This window comes from Ambystoma mexicanum, chromosome 8 (assembly GCF_040938575.1).
Source record: "Ambystoma mexicanum isolate Mex_15411 chromosome 8, UKY_AmexF1_1, whole genome shotgun sequence".
NCBI classification, from domain to species: Eukaryota; Metazoa; Chordata; class Amphibia; order Caudata; family Ambystomatidae; genus Ambystoma; species Ambystoma mexicanum.
This window is the reverse complement of record NC_090929.1, coordinates 1059988023-1060005318: the sequence shown is the minus strand read 5'-3', so window position 1 is coordinate 1060005318 and position 17296 is coordinate 1059988023. Positions and strand designations below refer to the sequence as shown.

At 48.1% G+C, this 17296-nt stretch overlaps 1 protein-coding gene across 1 annotated transcript in view; it reads right to left on the bottom strand.

Annotated features, from left to right (window-relative positions):
- The window catches only part of CSGALNACT2 (chondroitin sulfate N-acetylgalactosaminyltransferase 2), a 321127-nt gene extending 305132 nt beyond the window's left edge, over window positions 1-15995 (bottom strand). Inside the window, exon 1 of the mRNA XM_069611038.1 lies at window positions 15909-15995. The gene's annotated coding sequence lies outside the window, so the exon portion shown is untranslated. The remainder of the gene's footprint in view (window positions 1-15908) is intronic.
- Between the last annotated feature and the right edge of the window lie 1301 nt (window positions 15996-17296).

Below are 17296 nucleotides of genomic sequence, written 5' to 3'. Positions count from 1 at the left end.
CCTAGGTGTTGGATGTGGCTAACATATGAATGTGCAATTGACAACAGGCATTTAGACAATATAATGCTAGGTTAATAAGATCATCTGGTGATCATGTTGATGAGTGTAGTAGGCCGTTTGTGCCTTGTCACCAAATAGAGATTAGGAAAAGCGGAACGTACACTACATATCTTTCCCCTCCCTGCTAATCACCCCATTGCTGCTGTGACTGGTGGCCGGATCCTCGTGAATCTCACAGGATTGAGGTCTTATACTGTATGTAAAAAGTGCTCCTAGAGATTGGTGCTGTATACAGTGTGAAAAACCTTGCCAAGAAAGCAGCGCTTATTGTCCGGCACTTTAGAGGAAGTAGAAAGTCTGAACGTGTTGGTAAGTCTAGCTGTCAATGTCTGCACCTGCAGAAAGCAGTCACACCACAGGAAGCCCAAATAGACACAGCTGCAATAACTCAATTGGCACATGAAAAGAGATTGGGAAGTGTTCTAAGAAATTCACCTAGACAGCGGAAGAGCCAAAGAGGGGCTGAGGGTGGGGAGCGAGTGGCAATTCTAAAAGGATAGGAGGCTCTTTCAAAGAAGGAAATATACGCTGTTCTAGCATTTGGTGTGTCCCGCCAATATTGTTTTTAATCAAGGGAGGTGGGGGTAGGGGGAAGTTCAGCATACGAAAGTTTGGAAACCACAGACCTAGGCTGATATAGGACTGGGAAAACATGCAAAGTTTGAAGACCATGGTCAATCCAGGCCAGAAGAAAGTAATGAATGCTATTTCAATATCAAAAAATTTGAGAAAATGGTCCCCATACATTGTCAACATTTGTCAGAAAGGTGCATAAACTAGTTTCTACCAGATGGAGGGGCCCTCTAATCTGATGGTTGGCCCTACCAAGTCGAGGAAAGACAAGTTAAACCAAAGTGAGGACCAGACACTGGTCATGAAGAATACATAATAGGCTGCTGAACTGGCGAATTGTAAACCCAAGTTAACACTGTTAAAACATGTGAAATTATGTTCTGCAACTACAGAGGACATGATCCAGTAAGCAGGTCTGGTAGGCTTTATTGTCAACTGGCACTCCAAGTACATATAAGGCAAGTACAGCAGGTAGGTTGTAAGGGCCCAGACAGGCCACCAGACATCCATTTCCTGCCAGCCCAGCTCTCTCCCTCTGTCACTCTTGGAACACTTACTCTCCACACGCACACAAGCATTACACTCCAACATCACAGGCCCACTGATATCACAGGCACTGTAGCAGGACACCCATCAACATAAAGCCAGGACACCCATCAACATAAAGCCAGAACACCCCTCCCTCCGTAATACCAACAACACAAAACCTGAGGAAGAAGAAAACACTACTGACCAAACAGGGGAATATTTCCAGAAACACCATGACAACACGCCACCAGGCACAGAAAACACAACCCATACACCCAATCAGCCTCAGAAAAGACACGACCAGCGTGTGATCGCTCAAACTGCAATTCGCCCCCGCCCATACTCAAGAAACACAGGTCCCCCATTGACAACTCACAAGTGGCCACAAAGTAAGCCGACGGCAAAAGATCTATACATCAGGAAAGAACACAAGGCAACCCTGCAGTGCATGCAATCTGCCACGCAATGAAAAGATGAGCGCCTAAGAATAAAGTGCTACAATAAAAGGTTATATGTGATATTATCGAAGCACATTTCAGAGTGGTACATTTCACCGCAACCAACATACTGAAAAAAATACCAATTTCTTATTTTGTTATTGGGGGGACCCCCAAGCACCCCATTTTTTAATCCTTCTAACCCTAACCCACCTAGACCCATTTTAACCCCTTACCCCACTACCCTATATAAATATATTTATTTCATATTTTCGCTATTATGGGTGCACTAAAAAGTACCACTCTTATTGACTGGGTACCCAAAAAAGGTATGGTGCTCCTAACCCCCAACACCACACATTTCTTTAGAAATCAACATTTTAACCTGACCTCGTGGGACATCCAAATAGACAGTGCAGCACACCACTGCACCCCTGAACTCTAATCTGGCCACAAACATCCACAACCAAAACAAAAGCATTATTGCGTGCAGCATACCAGTGCAACCATGCTGACTAGAACAAAGCCATAAAGCTAAAGGCTGACAGAACCGTTCGGCAACCATCACTACCAATGATACGTGCACGATACAGACGCATCCTCAATTAACCAGACACCTCCCTCTGCAGTGATCCGTGTGGTGCAAGTCCACATCCAGTACCCAGTTAGCTACACCAAAGCATAAACACTCCTAGAACCCGACCGGCCATTCTAGGGGCAATCAACTGAAATTAATATACTTCCACAGACACTTCGAAACACATAGCACCCCAAACCCTGACCAAAATCACACATAAGGAACCTAGAATAGGCCACCTTCAACCCTAAAGGAGCCTGCCGAGCATTTCCCAGAACACACAAGCCAAACAAAATCAGCTCATAGTAAACAGCTTAGCCCTAACCATGCCATCGCACACCCACGAGTCCATCGCGGTCCACCCCGCACCCACAAATCCAATAGTTCAACCCAATAAGGACCACCACCGACACTCACAAGCCCAAATTACCCACAAGTTGCAACAGGGATAACTCAAGAACACTGAGCAACCTACCTACAAATGGGGCCACTCATGAAGATAATAGCACCAAAATAGCTGGCCTCCCAAATCTAAACATCAGTCCCTCCCTTGCACCCATTAAGAGATCAGGACTCAACTTCCTACACGTGATGCCACCACATATCTGCGGAGGGTGGGGGGATCCACAAACCATTGCCTGATCTCCTTCAAAATGTCCTTATAATGGTCACTCAATGGCCACCCTCACACGCAACATGCCAAACCTCCTTCCTCTTCCAAGTCATAATTCTGAAGCATTTTCCTCCTCCACAGCTGACAGGATAGCTCAGCAGGCTGAGCGCTCTTTGCTGCATTTTGTGTGTGATCTGCAGGTCAAAGCTTCTTATCCTAACAAGGCCAACTCAGTCTTTCATCTTTCCGGGGTTGAAAAAGGAGTACAACTTTGATTGTGTGATCTTTGTTTGTTTAGATGTTATATGTAGAGTGCTTTGGTGAAAGCATTATATAACTAACTTCTTTTCTTATACAACATGTTATCCCGTCCTTTCACATCTGTGTGCCATTTAATATTGCCCTGAAGATATTCTCCCTCACTCTAGCGTCAGCATGGTCACCACCTGAAGGCACAAACAGACTGCTTAGCACCCTGCAGCTCCCCGCTGCAGGTACCTTAAACGAAACAATAAAAAAAAAAGCATGTCGTCCACTGTCCACCTCGGATTTCAGATAAACAAGCATTGCTCTTGTGCCGCTCAGGTCTTCGGACAAAGGGATGAGGCTCTGCCTCGCGGCAGCACCACTACCCACGACCCATCATGGCGAAGACCCTGTGAAATCAGCCTTGCTGTGACGAGTCCACACAGGCCATGAAGAAATTCAACCCAAGAGGATGGAGTAACAAGACTCAAGCCTTTGTAGCCAATAATTACTGCTGATGGATATAATTTGTCAAGAAGAAGAAAGAAAGCCGCCTCGACACGCAGACGCTGTGGTACATGATGACATAGGCAGTAATGTCAATTTCTATAACATCTGCCCAAGAGAAAATAATTTGAACCAGCCCAACTGCCTGCAGACAACAACCAGGATATTTGACGCAAAGCTGCAGCGCTAAACTACAGCTCCACAGGTAACAGCCGGCCCTAGCTTTATTGTGCACTAAATGCTCTTCTTAACACCACAGCTCTTTATTGGCACACTGTATCCCAAAATTCCTTCCTCTTACAAGCCGGGCCCTTCCTTCCTGACTGGCACCCCTGCTATAGCACCACTGCTCCACCTCACAGCTGACATCTGGCCTTCCAGCTTCTACCAGCTTTACTTAACTAGCACCTTCAAGGCTGGGCCCCTTGCCTGCTGTGTCCACTTAACCCGATTGGTGTGGATGGTTCCCTGGGGTTGCAGTAGCTGTCCATGTGTTGGTTGCCCCGCCCGCCCCAGTTCTCCTCAGATGAAGGCCACCTTGTTGCCAACAAATTGATGTTGGTCCACGAGTAAAGAGGACACAGGATACAGTAGGCTTTATTGTCCACGAGTGATCCCACTACATATAAGGCAAGTACAGCAGATGAGCAATAAATACAGACCACTGGCAATTCACAACCTGCCAGAGGAGCTCTCTCCAACACTCACTCTCCATTAACACCGAAACGTTACACACTCTGGCATCACAGACATTGTCCGTGTAGCGTGACACCGAGCAACATCAAGGTACAACACGTTTCCCTTTGAACAAATTTGTTTAAACACACTATAACAATGGCGTGAAAGAGCCTGGCGGGAGGAGTGGAGAGTCATGATGCACGTCTGTGGGCCATCGCGTGCAATAATCATCAGCTGCCCACCCGGTCCGATCAGCCTCAGCAGCCAAGACGCTTTACAAGGATTCCCCCTACATGGACATGCCCCATTGCCAACTGTCTAGCAGCTGAGGCAGCACCCACTCAAAGATATCTTATCACCAAGAGTGAGTGTGCAGGACTTGCGCAAATGTACAATTATTATATGTTCTTCAAAAGATTGAGAATAGCGTTGTTTTTTTTAAATTGAGCACTTGTTAGGTGCTCATACAACTGAATAGTGTTTCAAAGTACCACGAGGCTAAATGGAAAGGTAACAAGGGAAAAAATAATAGCAAAAATAAAAAACAGGAAAATACAGTCAGGGTCCTGCTGGGCCTTGTCTTCAGATGTGCAAGTGCAGTGAGAAGTGCAGGAGAAAGGGAGGGATGGGGGGGGGCAGAGGACTGGGCAAGTGCTGGTGGAGGGCCCAGGAGCGAAGTGCCAAGGGGAGCCAAGGAGGAGAACCTCGGGCTAAGTGCTAGTGCAGGCGACTCCCATGGGTGGGATGCAGAGCCATCAAGCAGGGGACCGCAAGGGCAGTGCAGTGAGAAGGGGGGGGGGGGCTGGAATCAACTGGGTAGAAAGGCCTCAATCCTGTGAGAATCCTGAGGATCCGCCCACCAGTCACAGCAGCAATGGGGTGATTAGCAGAAGAGTTTTGTGCAGTTCCCAGAACTTGAGGTCCGGCTCAAGTCTGAGAGGGGCAGGGAGGTTGTTCCAAAGGGAGGTGCCAGCTGAGAAGAGAGACCAGTCTGCCCACTCTCTGCTTGGAGAAGCGTTTGACAGTCAAAGATTTAGAGGAGCGTAGGGCTCTAGAAGGGGAGTATTTAGGAAGGGAACATTGAAAATAGCGTAGTCCCAGGCCCCAGAAGACCTTGTGGATGATGCAGACCGTCTTTAATTTGATCTTTGCAGCCACTGGGAGCCATTTGAGAGATTTTAGGGCTGGAGAGATACACTCCCTGGATTTGAGGCCAAGGATAATCTTGCAGCCCTATTCTGGATTAGCTGGAGGGGGCGTAGGCAGGAAAGGGGAGAGGTCCAGAGCTCTGGAGACATTGAGCTTCTGGGGGAAGATGAGGAAAGGAAGAATGCCTCTGAGGAGGTGGGGCGGGAAGTGGGACTTCTCAGTAAGGTCCATGATGTGGGGGATGAAGGAGAGAGGAATTGAAGATAACCCAAGGTTTGGCCTCGCAGGATAGTAGGGGTAGAGGGCCCAGGGAAGGTGGCCAGAGGGAAGGAGGAAAGGCGGGCGCAGGTGTCCCAATCAGAAGGTTATCTGCGTTACTGGCATTAAGGCAGAGATCATTAGCTGCACACCATGTCTGAATGGCAGACAGGGATCCGAGAGGAGGGAAATTTGAAGGAAAGATGTGGGTCATCGGCATAACACTGGGAATGAGGAGATCAGGTGTGCAACATAGATATTGAAGAGCCATGGCGATAGGATGGAGTAAGGTGGTGGAGGAGGAGAAAGGGTAAAATTGCAACCGGGAAGGGTGGTTAGTGAGAAAGGTCAGCCAATCCAGTGCCCGGTCAGTGATGACAAGGGTGTCACTGAGTCATTTTATGAGGATGGAGTGGATGACGGGGTCAAAGGCAGAGGAGAGATCAAGAAGAATGAGAACAGCAGGAGAGTTTGAGTAGAGATTTTACAGCATGGTTTCACAGGTGTTCAGGAGAGCAGTTTCCGTGACTCTGGATGCCTGGAATCCAGACTCATGGTCATGGAAGGCAGCCAATAAGATCAGTGGGGAGGGTCAGTTGGGGGAGGACCAGCTATTCCAAGAGTTCACCCACCAAGGGGATAGTGGAAAAAGGGTGATAGTTAGCCAGGCAGGTAGGGTCCAAAACAGGTTTTTTTTTTTTTTTTTTTTTTTTAAAGAGAGGGTGCCCAATGGAATACTTCAGGCTTTGAGAGGAAGAGCCAGCGGCGAAGGAGTGGTTACATAAGTCAGCAAGACCCGGGGTGAGAGAGGAGATGTGGTCCTTGGTGGTTCTGGAGGAGCAGGGGAGCACCTGTTTGGAAGAGACCTTCATAGAGCAGAACACTTTAGCGACATCATCCACTATGGGCAGGACGAAGGGGAGTGAAGGGGGTGGAAGGAGAGGAGCTTAGGTTGGCAGGCACAGGAGTGGAGGAGATTGAAGACAAGATACCTCATGTTTTTGATATGAAATGGGAGGCCAAAGTGGAAGCCAGAGGCCTAAACATAGCATGCACCCCCTGGGTGAGAATCCTTTGCCATCCCAGTCAAAAGCAGGAACCAGGCACTCACATAATCAATACATTCCCATGCTGACTGCACCACTATATGCCAGCATTCGCATGTATTCCTTCACATTTGCATTGCGCATAATCCAATAATCAACAACCACAACAACCTAGAGTATAGAAAAAAAATTTAAAAAAATAAAAAAAGGATCCAAAAAAGAAAGAAGCAATAAAAAAACGGAACCACAAAGTGCCATCAACCGAGTTCTCAACTACCCACAACCTACCAAATACAAGCAACAATAAACCACAAACAGCAAAGACTAAACCCAAAAGACCAGGAAAAACACCAATCGAAAGACGACGCCCAATCAGTGGAAAACAACCCACAGATCATGCCGAGCCACAAGAAAGACAAAGAAGCTAGAACAGACAAGAGAAATAATAAGAAAACCCAAACCAGCATGATCCCACAACCCCAAAAAACTCAAACATCTGGGATGGTCCAAGGAGACATACAAATAAACAGAGCAAAGAGACTACATTGCTCGTTACCTGTCCACACACGACCACATAGTAAACAAAAACGGCACAGCAACAACAAACCGACAGCCAAAAAGCGTCAAAAATACAGACCCAAACAGGACACCAAATGGAACGCGACAACTAATAAACCTTCCCACACCTGGTCTCCACCATGGACAATAACACAACCAGGTACATAATGGAATCCATCACCCTCCACACACCCCTATATCTCAAAGAGTGGAACAACAGAGGGGTAGCTACCCTATTTACCACCCAGAATGAACCAACCCCGCCATAAACCTTGGGACTGACCAACAAAAAACCACACCACTCAAAAGACTCAACCGGGAAAAGCCCAGCTGGAACAGAAACCCAACCAACACCACACCGGTCAGAACAAACAATACTAACAACAACACAAAAGGGAGATCAAGCAAAGTACACTGCAGCCTCCTCAAAGTTAGATCCATGGCAAAACACTTAACAGAAATCAATGACTATCCTAAGTGAAGGAGGCACAGACGTGCTCTTCCTTACCGAAACCTGGCTATCAGACAACTATAAAGCCATCGCGAACGAAGCAATAACCACCAATTATGAATTAATACATGCCAACAGAGAAAACCGAAGAGGCAGATTCACAATTCTACACAAAAAACACACCTGAGCATCTTGAATCATCACAACCAACGCGGAAGACTATAAATCCCTCCTAATCAAGATACAACTCCACGACCAATCCAACATAGTATTCCTCCTGATCTACAGACTACCGTCTTACAACCCCAACTTTGCAACAAAACTAACGGACGAGGCCACCATGCTATCAACCCACCACGACAACCTAGTCATACTGAGAGATTTAAACATATGGTTCGAAAAAGAAAATGCATACACAGCAAACTCACTCTGTGCACTCCTGGAAACCTTGCAGTTCAAGCAAATAGTAAGTAGATCCACCCATGAGGCCGGACACACCTTGAATGCAATTTCCGGCAGGGAAGAACTATGCACATCAGCGCCATTTACACCAATGTTGTGGAGTGACCACTACTGGATACTATTCTATATCACACCCCAAAGCCACTTACAGGCAGGGAAAGAAATACTCCACATCAGCAAGAAAATAAACATTAAGAACTTGGACCTAGAGGCCTTAACAAACCTTCTAGTTGCAACCATCCCAAGCGAAAGAGAACCCACCGATACAACAGAAGACACACTCAACAATTGGATCACCAAGGCCCTTGACCAATTAGCACCAGCTAAAACATTCAAAGCAACACCCAAAAAACTGGCAGCAAAATGATTCAAATAAGAACTGAAAAATCTCCAAAGAAACAACTGCAAAATGGAAACAAAATGGAGAGAACAATACACCAGACAAGACAAAATAACATACTAAAGACAACTCGAACTGTACAAAGCAAAAATCCTCAAAGCAAAAAAAACTCTACTACACCACAAGAATAGAATCAGCAAACAATCCACAGAAATAACTCTTCAAAATCAGAGATAAAAAAAACTCTTCCGGCAAAAATTCCATCACCCCTACACAAAATCTGACAAAATCACTAACCACCTGAGAGCAAAAATAGACACAATGCAGGAGACAATCAACCTAGCCGGGGCAAATACAACCATTAGACCACAGACAACAGACGAAACACAGACTACAGCAAAACTCATCTGCCTAGAACCAATCACAGAGGAAACATTTGCCACACTGATCAAGGACACCAACCTTGCAGGATCTCCAAGGGATGCTTGCCCCCCCCAGACGTCTTCAAAGGAATCCTCAACCACAGAACCCCAGCAGCACGCTTCCGGAACCTAATGGATCTATCATTCAAAAAAGGAATAGTACCATCCTCCTTCAAATCAGCATACATAAAACCACTGATAAAAAAAAGGTCAGAAAGTGCAGAAGACCCAATCAACTACCGACCAATATCCAACCTGCCCTACACAGTGAAGATCCTGGAGCTCCAGGTCTACAAAATCCATCGAACAAGTCGAAACAAACTGAATACTCGACCAATAACAAGTTGGCTTCAGACCGATGAGAGGATCAGAATCAGCACTTAGATCGATATAGGACAACCTGAAAATAAACGCAACTGCCCTCCTATTGCCAGGAAGGGAACTATGATCCAGCAACGACCTACAAATAGAGGAAAAACATAACGAAAAAAGGAAATTCGGCGGAACAACGTTCTCACGTCTAATTGCTAACACCTGGAACAACATGCCCAAAGTAATTAGAACTATAGAAGACCACATCATCTTCAGGAAACTGCTAAAAACCAGCCAACCATGACAACCTATAAGGGACACCAGCAACCACAACACTACAGACAAACAACTAGAGAGGAGACGAGAGGGGTCAACCGCAAACAAGAACCTGGCTAGATACAGTCAGAGAGAGAACACAACTAACTGGCCGACTTTACTAACCCTCTTCCCTTCCTGTCCCTACTACATAACTGACACCTCTACACCAGATCTTGGACTAGCCACACTCAAAGATACAGAGAACTATTACTATGCGGACATCCAGAGTGAACCACCCACATAGCCCAATACGATCAAAAGTGCAACAACACTCCAAGATGCCGGACTACCTTACAGCTAAGACCACCCGTGACTCTGAATCCCTTACGGACACTACCTAACCAATGCACATGACCAACCCATCATAACCACACAACATTACCACCAACACAAAACACTACCACACACCCGAAGCATGGAATCTTACCCATACAGTTACACTGCACGAGGCCGTTCACAAGTGTCCACATGCAAAACACACACCAACGCCAGTTGCCCCTGGTTCTGAACCTATCCTCTCACCCTTCCACTCCCACCCCACCAACCCCCAACACCTCCCCCCGACCCCACATTTTTGCAGAGCCACGCGAGCACCTGGAGACTGCCCCTGGGTGCTAGCACTGCAGTTCAAATCAACTTAACATTACGCCAGTAATGAGACTAAGAAAACATGCCCACCATGGTTCTGCCACACACTCCTGTTGGCTTTGCCTTTAAAAAGGTCTTGTCGCAACAACAAAAAAATGTCCAAACTGGCTGCACAATGCAGGCGAGTCTAGATGCGCAATAATGATCATCATGTTTGCTTTACCCTGGATACCTGGTGAAAAAAGCCACAACACAGTGAGAAATGGATCGACTGGCTGCCCTAAATGCCAGTCTAGACTCGTAATAACACTCCTCATGCTTGCTTTGTCAGAATCCCAGCAACAACAAAAAACGTCATGTCACAGCAAAGAATGGCTATACTGGGTGCCCCAAAATGCCAGTGCAGCCACATAAAAGCACATATCATCCTTTCCATAAATAAAAACCACTGCATTTTGTACAGGCTTCTTTGATGGATACCCATTAAAAAGTGCATTCTGATTGGGATTCCAAGAGGGCTACCGAGGTGAGGGCAGTGTGATTGTGGTGCTCTCACCCCACAGGGCCAAAGACAATAAAGACAGATTAAAAGAGCCTTCCCCAGGCAGGCATTTATCAATGTAGGCTGTGATGGTGGAGTGCAACAGCTCGGATCGCAGGAGGACTTCAGCAGAGGCGGGTGTGCGTCCTTTGTCTCTGCGGTGTCTGAGGTGCGGAGGCACTGTGCCCGTAGTCAGTGCAGGTCCAGCTGAGAGACAGGCTTGTAGACTGTGAGTAAGAAGAACCACTTTGGGAGACCTGGAGCAGCAGAGGATCCAATGCAGCTGCGAGGTGAAGTGGCGGAAAACATCTGCTGTTGGACGGCAGAGGTGCCAGTCAGGAAAGAGCTGCCTGCGATATTGGAGGCCCACCAGCGGGAAGATCGAGGTGTGACCGAGACACCCCCACCCCCGCGGCGGATTAACAGCGTCTCAGAGAGATCAGGAGGATCCGAACGGGATATACCTTTAGCCCACTGCTGAAAGAGAAGAGCACCCAGAGCGACCAAGAGGCCTGGGAGAGGCTGCACAGCAAAAGTAATGAGGCAGGAAGGCGGCGACCTTGAGAGGCTCGACTCCTCCCCCCTCCTCCTTGGCGGAGAACCATCACAGGTCAGCGTGCGCGCTGGCCCAAGGAAAGGGTGCAAGCAGGTAGAGGCTGGCCAGTGCAGGCAGTGATCACTAACTTTGAGAAGAGTGACAGTGAGGAGTGGGGGAGCACGGCAGGTGGGCCCCTGCACAAGCTTTGAAGACAGTAGTTTGCAGAGAAGACCAGGAGAGCCCTGTTGTGTATAGCCGAGGAGGTTGGAGGCCCATTTGAGGTATGTTTTGGATCTGCATATAGTGCCTCAGCCAGCGCACCCCAATCCAGAAGCACAGCAAGGTAGACAAGGGAGCAAGGGGTGCACCACGCATAGGATACAGTGACCAGTGGGGCCATTGCCTCACCGGGCCAATCCTGAGGCTGAATAGAGGGCTAAAGAGTACATCTATATCTGTGGTGGGCAAGGAAGAATAAGGGAGAGGTCATTTGGTCAGTCTCAGGGCAGAGTGATCCTGGTACCAAGGCCTGGAGGAGGGTCATTTCAAACACAAGGAGGACAGAGAGCTCCAGGCTCGGGCAGCTATCCAGCGTGCTTCTACAAAACCTTTAGAGAAGCACTGATACTGCATTAAGTCCGGCTCTTCAACTCTTTATGAGGGGGCGGGGTCAGGGTGCATCACCCAGACAATGCAAGAAGCCAAGGTTGTGCTGCTCCCAAAGTCGGGTAAGGATGTCACTATGGGGTTTGTACCACCGATTGCCCTTATTAATCTAGACACAAAGATCTACAGCAAGTTTCTGGAATCACGCCTGGATAATCTCCCCAAACTGATTGATCCTGACCAGTCAGGATTTATTACGCATAGGCAGACCTCAGATAACATTCAGCGGGCCTGTCATCTGATTGAAAAAGTAAATAAATTTAGAACCCCTGCACTTATACTAGCGTTGGATGCTGAGAAGGCATTCGACTGGGTTGAATGGCCATTCCCCTTCCATACCATGGAAGTAATGGGATTTGGTTCTAAGGTCCGTTCAATGGTAACTACTGAACTCCCTCCTTGCGCCTGGCAATCACCGGGCAACTTTCCCAGAGGATCACGGTCTCACGAGGCACCAAGTAGGGTTGCCCGCTCTTATGCACCATCCACCTGGAGCCTCTCTTGGCCAGCATTAGGGCCTCCCCAGATATTAGGGGGATTCCCTTTGGGGGTGAGGAGAATAGAGTCCCAGCGTTTGCTGATGACATGCTCCTGTGGATCAGAGAACAAACAAGAAACCTCGTTTGCAGGGATCTTACAGGACTTTCTTCTATTTGGAGAGGTACCAGGGTTAAAAATAAATGCCCACAAGTCTGAGTTATTAAACGTGACCGCCACCTCAGAAAAGGATCAGTAATTGCGGGGTATAGTACCCTATAGATGGGCAGAAACCAGCATTAGTTATTTGGGGGTCCAGATTACTGGTTCTCTGGGTGCTCTTTACCGTGCCAACTCCACACCTTTAGCAGAAAAGCTGCACCAGCTGCTGGCAGCATGTGTGCCCTTATCAATATCCTGGATGGGGATGATAAAGGCCCTTAAAATGGTGATTTTACCAAAAATCCTGTACTATTTCACAGCCTGCCAGTGAGGGTTCCCCAAGGTTTTTTCAGGATCATTCAAAAACATGTGTGGTCATTTATTTGGAACTGCAAGAGAACCAAGGTAGCTATGCAGATGCTATTGTCTGGCAGAAGGGAGGGCTGTGAGCGCCAAACTTCTGCATCCATTTTCCTGGCGGCTCAAATCAGAGCTAGCCGGGATTGGTTCAGGGGCGACTGCAGGAAGGTCTGGTGTCGAATGGACAAAGCGGTGGTGGGCTCGCCGCTGGACGAGGTGTTGTGGCGACCCAAGGGGGATAGACATGCAAACATGTAACATAGCAGGATAGGGGCCCTAGTTGGGGGAATTCATGGTATGAGCTAGTGCAGAGGGTGAACTTGACCACCTTCCACTCCCTGCAGACGTCGCTGTTTTGGAATCCCCAGTTCACACCGTGTATGGAAAGGGGTGCCGTCAATCAGTGGAGGTGGCAGGGTGCCACAAACTATGCGGTATGTTCTCGGTTCAGTACATTAAATCCTTTGCACAGTGCAAGCAGGACTTTGGGCTAGATGAGGGGGAGAGGCATCACTACTCTTAACTGAGGCACTGGCTTACGAACCCAATGGTCAGGTCAGCGGCCACGAGGGATCTCAAGCTCTTTGAATGATTCGTAATAATAGACACAAGGACAGGCATTTGGTGGGAGCGTTATATGGGATTATAGCAAAAGGGGCAAGGAGCCAGGAATGGCACTATATGGAGCAGTGGGAAACTGGAATGGGGCAGCCGCTGGAGGGGGAACTTTGGACTCCGTCATGGGCAAATATCCCCAAGCTCACGCAGGCTATCCAGATTCAGGAGTTGCGGGTTAAGATAATGGCCCAATGGCATCTCACCCCAGAAAAACTACATACATTCTAACCAACTGCGTCTGCTGGAGAGGATGTGGGGAACTGGGATTGTGGAAGCATATCTGGTGGGAACGTCCAGTCATACAGCCTATTGGGACATGACCTGTGCACAGCAATGAATAGTATTTTTGGGAGTCAGATGCCAGACAACACAAGGATTGCCATCCTGGGAATGGGTGAGGTTCTGGAAAATCTACCCTCGAAAGCTCAGAGAAAGACATAAATCATCCTGGTAGTGGCGGCAACGCTTGGGGTTGCACAGAAATGGAATCAAAAAGCTGCCCCCACAGAACACGAATGGATTAGTAAAATCTGGAACTTGTGGCACTGGAGTGGGTGACCCATTTGTTTCAAGGGGATCACCAAAGGTTTCTCTCAGACTGGGAAATTGACTTGCGGGCCACATGCTGCCTTACGAAAATGAGATTGCTGGGGCTGGGGCGAGTACTCGCTCCACTTGGGGTGGGTGCCTTCACAGGAAGCTGGGAGGAATGGCTGACGTTTCTAGGGGAGATGAGGACTATGGGGGGCGGGGGGTTCTCAAACGGTGCAAGGACCCATACAACAGCTGGCGAGAGAGCTGGCCACTCACAGAAACTTGGCAGCGGGAGCCATCTACATAGTTAATGGACTCAGGGGTGGGGGATTAGGAGGGGTCAAGACTGGGTGCATTGTTGGTTACATGCGTTGGGGAAGAGGGGAGAAGGTGGGGGTGAGAAGGGATGGGATTTACATGTGTGCTTACTGTTGAAAATACGAATAAAATACTTTATTTTTTTTAAGTGCATGGTTACTGTGCTGCCCTCATCAGCCAAAATAAGCTCCCTGGCCCAGCACGAACACCCCCACATTATTTGACTCAACATTCAATTGATAATTCACACACAGCATTACCACACTCATTGCCTGAGAGGATCCTATGTCACCTACCCATACATTTTATATCCCCCTACACCTGTTGAAAATAGGCACAGGGAAATGTGTTTTTTCCCCCTGTGCTTTGAAAAGTGCACCTCCTTTGAACATCTGCCTTGCGCAGTTGTGCATTTAGTGGGAAAAGAGCAACTCAATGTGCACAACTATGGTGCACACATTTAAATGTCCTTTGTGTACTGCTCACCATCTTTTTGGCACAAGTGTAGTAAATGAGCATCCCATCAGTTGCACCAAACACGTTTTGAAAATCGTGGCACGGTGGTTTATCCCTACTGATCACTTCTTTACGCTGTACGTTCATTTCAGAGAGTGTGTTTCAGGGTGTCAGAGGTCAATTAGGAATGGGAGGACAAGAGAAGGAAAGGATACATGGGGTTTTTACTGTTTCTGCAGTTATTAACCCCAGATTTGCTCATGAGCAGGTATTATGTGAAATACCATTAGCACCAGAGCAGATACTGTGCGGATCAGGTATTGTGTCTGTAATTATAAGGCTCGGGGCAGGTATTCTATCGTGTAACGGATTATGAGGTACTGTGTCTGTCATCGATATCCCAGATCCGGGACTGTGTCTGTAATTATTCGCCCCAGGGGAGGTACTGATGTAGCTGATGAGCAGGTACGACGTACTGTGTCGGAAGTCATTAGCTCCAGAGCAGGTATTCTGTCTGCACTTGATGGGCCTTTACCATCAGCGCTAGACAAGGTAGTGCCTGCCGATATTCACCGGTGTGTTTTTCTGTGTAAGCAGCCATTAGACATAGAACAGGCACTGTGCCTGTAGTTACCCACAGAAGCGTCATTAGACCCAGGGAAAGTACCGGATCTACAGCCATTAAACCTGGGGAATCGTCACTTTCAGAGTACGCACTGGAACTGGAAACAGTAGCACGTCTACAATCATTAGCCGGCGCAGGTATTAAATATATAGTCACTTACACCAGACCACAGTCCGTTTAGTAGCTGCACAGCAGTTACTGCGTCTGTGAGCGTTGCGGAGCCTGCACTGTGCCGTAAATGTGCTTCGGATGAGCTACTGTGTCTACAATACCAAACAACAGGCTGAGGCTGCCTGCCCTGTGTAATTGCAAAACCGGATGTTTAGAAAGTCACCATACAACGAATTAAAGCTTCAACGTGCATTTCCAGAGGTTGCAAAAGGGCTCCTCTTACCAATAGAACAACAAAGGGGTGCGAACGTCTAAGTGAATGGATTCTAAAAGAAATACATATAAAATTCACTACAAGAGCTGGATCGAATGCACTCACCTGATGCTGCCTAGAATCAGGAAGCGAGCGTTTCCGAAACCGTAGTGTCTAGTTCCCATCCGAGAAACGGACCATAGCAATGGCCCGCCTACTCTTTTTCACGTGACTTTCAACGTCATCATTGTGATTTTTTCTTCACGTGACTTCCACGTCCTCATTGTGATTTTCGGGAGCAATGTTAGTGAGTGGGAAGGGTCTGGCTGAGTGCTGACTGGCTGCCGTTGCAAGTGCAACCGGAATCTGCATGCTTTTGGCTTGCAGTTTCAACACCAGAAGGAACCGAGCTGAAGCTCGGGGAGGCTCTGGCTGCCAGAGCAGCAGGAATCATGGGAAGGCTTCGGCTGCCGGTGTCAGTGCAACCGCAATCTGCATGCTTTTGGCTTGCAGCAGGTTACGTTGGGCATTTTCTTCGATTATGGTGGGCATTGTATTCGGGATACTGGGAACGTTTCTGCAAAACCCCCGATGGAGTGTCCGATTTAGTCTTGCCCGGGTCCCCTCCCCTCATCGTCATTTTTCTGAGCAGGAACCCTGTAAGGCTCTGGCTGCCACGCTGCAAGAGCAGCAGCAATCTGTGTGCTCATGGTTGGCTGAGAATACAATTTGGATTTCTTTGGGATACCGTGAACGTTCCTGCAAGACACCAGATTGAGACGGGGGAGCGGAACATTACATTTACTTTAAAACTCATGTTCATCTAACGTGAAAGGTATGGAGGGCTAAGAAAAGCAACAGGGACAGTGGATGGCGGTGTTTTAACTGATCAAAGGGGGCTAATAGAGTAATTTAATGTTTGAAGAGGGTGTGTTTAGGATGGGTGGTTTTAGAGGGGGTCGGCTGGGGCTATCTGCGTGTGGTTCGGGAGAGGCACATGGGCTTCTTGGTGTGGGTTTGCAAGTGTGAAGGGGTATCTTGCTATGTGGAGGGAGGATGGGGCATTATGGTATTGGTCTAGCGGGAGGGATGGGGCTTCTTGGTGGGGTCTGAATGGTTGACTAGGGGCACGCTGGTGTGGGTCTAGTGAGATGGGGCACATTGGTGTAGGTCTGGAGGGAAGGATAGGGACACAGTGGTGTGGGTCTTTAGGGAGGGCAGGGTACATTGGTGTGGGTCTGGGGGCAGGGATGAGGCACATTGGTGTGGATCTGGGGGAGCAATGGGGGAACATGGGTGTGGGTCTGGAGGGAGAGGGGGCACAGTAGGTCTGGAGGGCGGTATGGGGGCATCTTGTAGGGGTCTGCAAAGGATGAGGCATATTGCTGTTGGTCTCAAGCAGGTATGGGCCTCTGTTGGTCTGGAAGTTGGCATGGGTCATCTAGGTGTGGGTTGGGAAGGTGGGATGGGGCATCTTGGTGTGGCTCTGGAGGGAGTGGGTGGGGCACATTGGT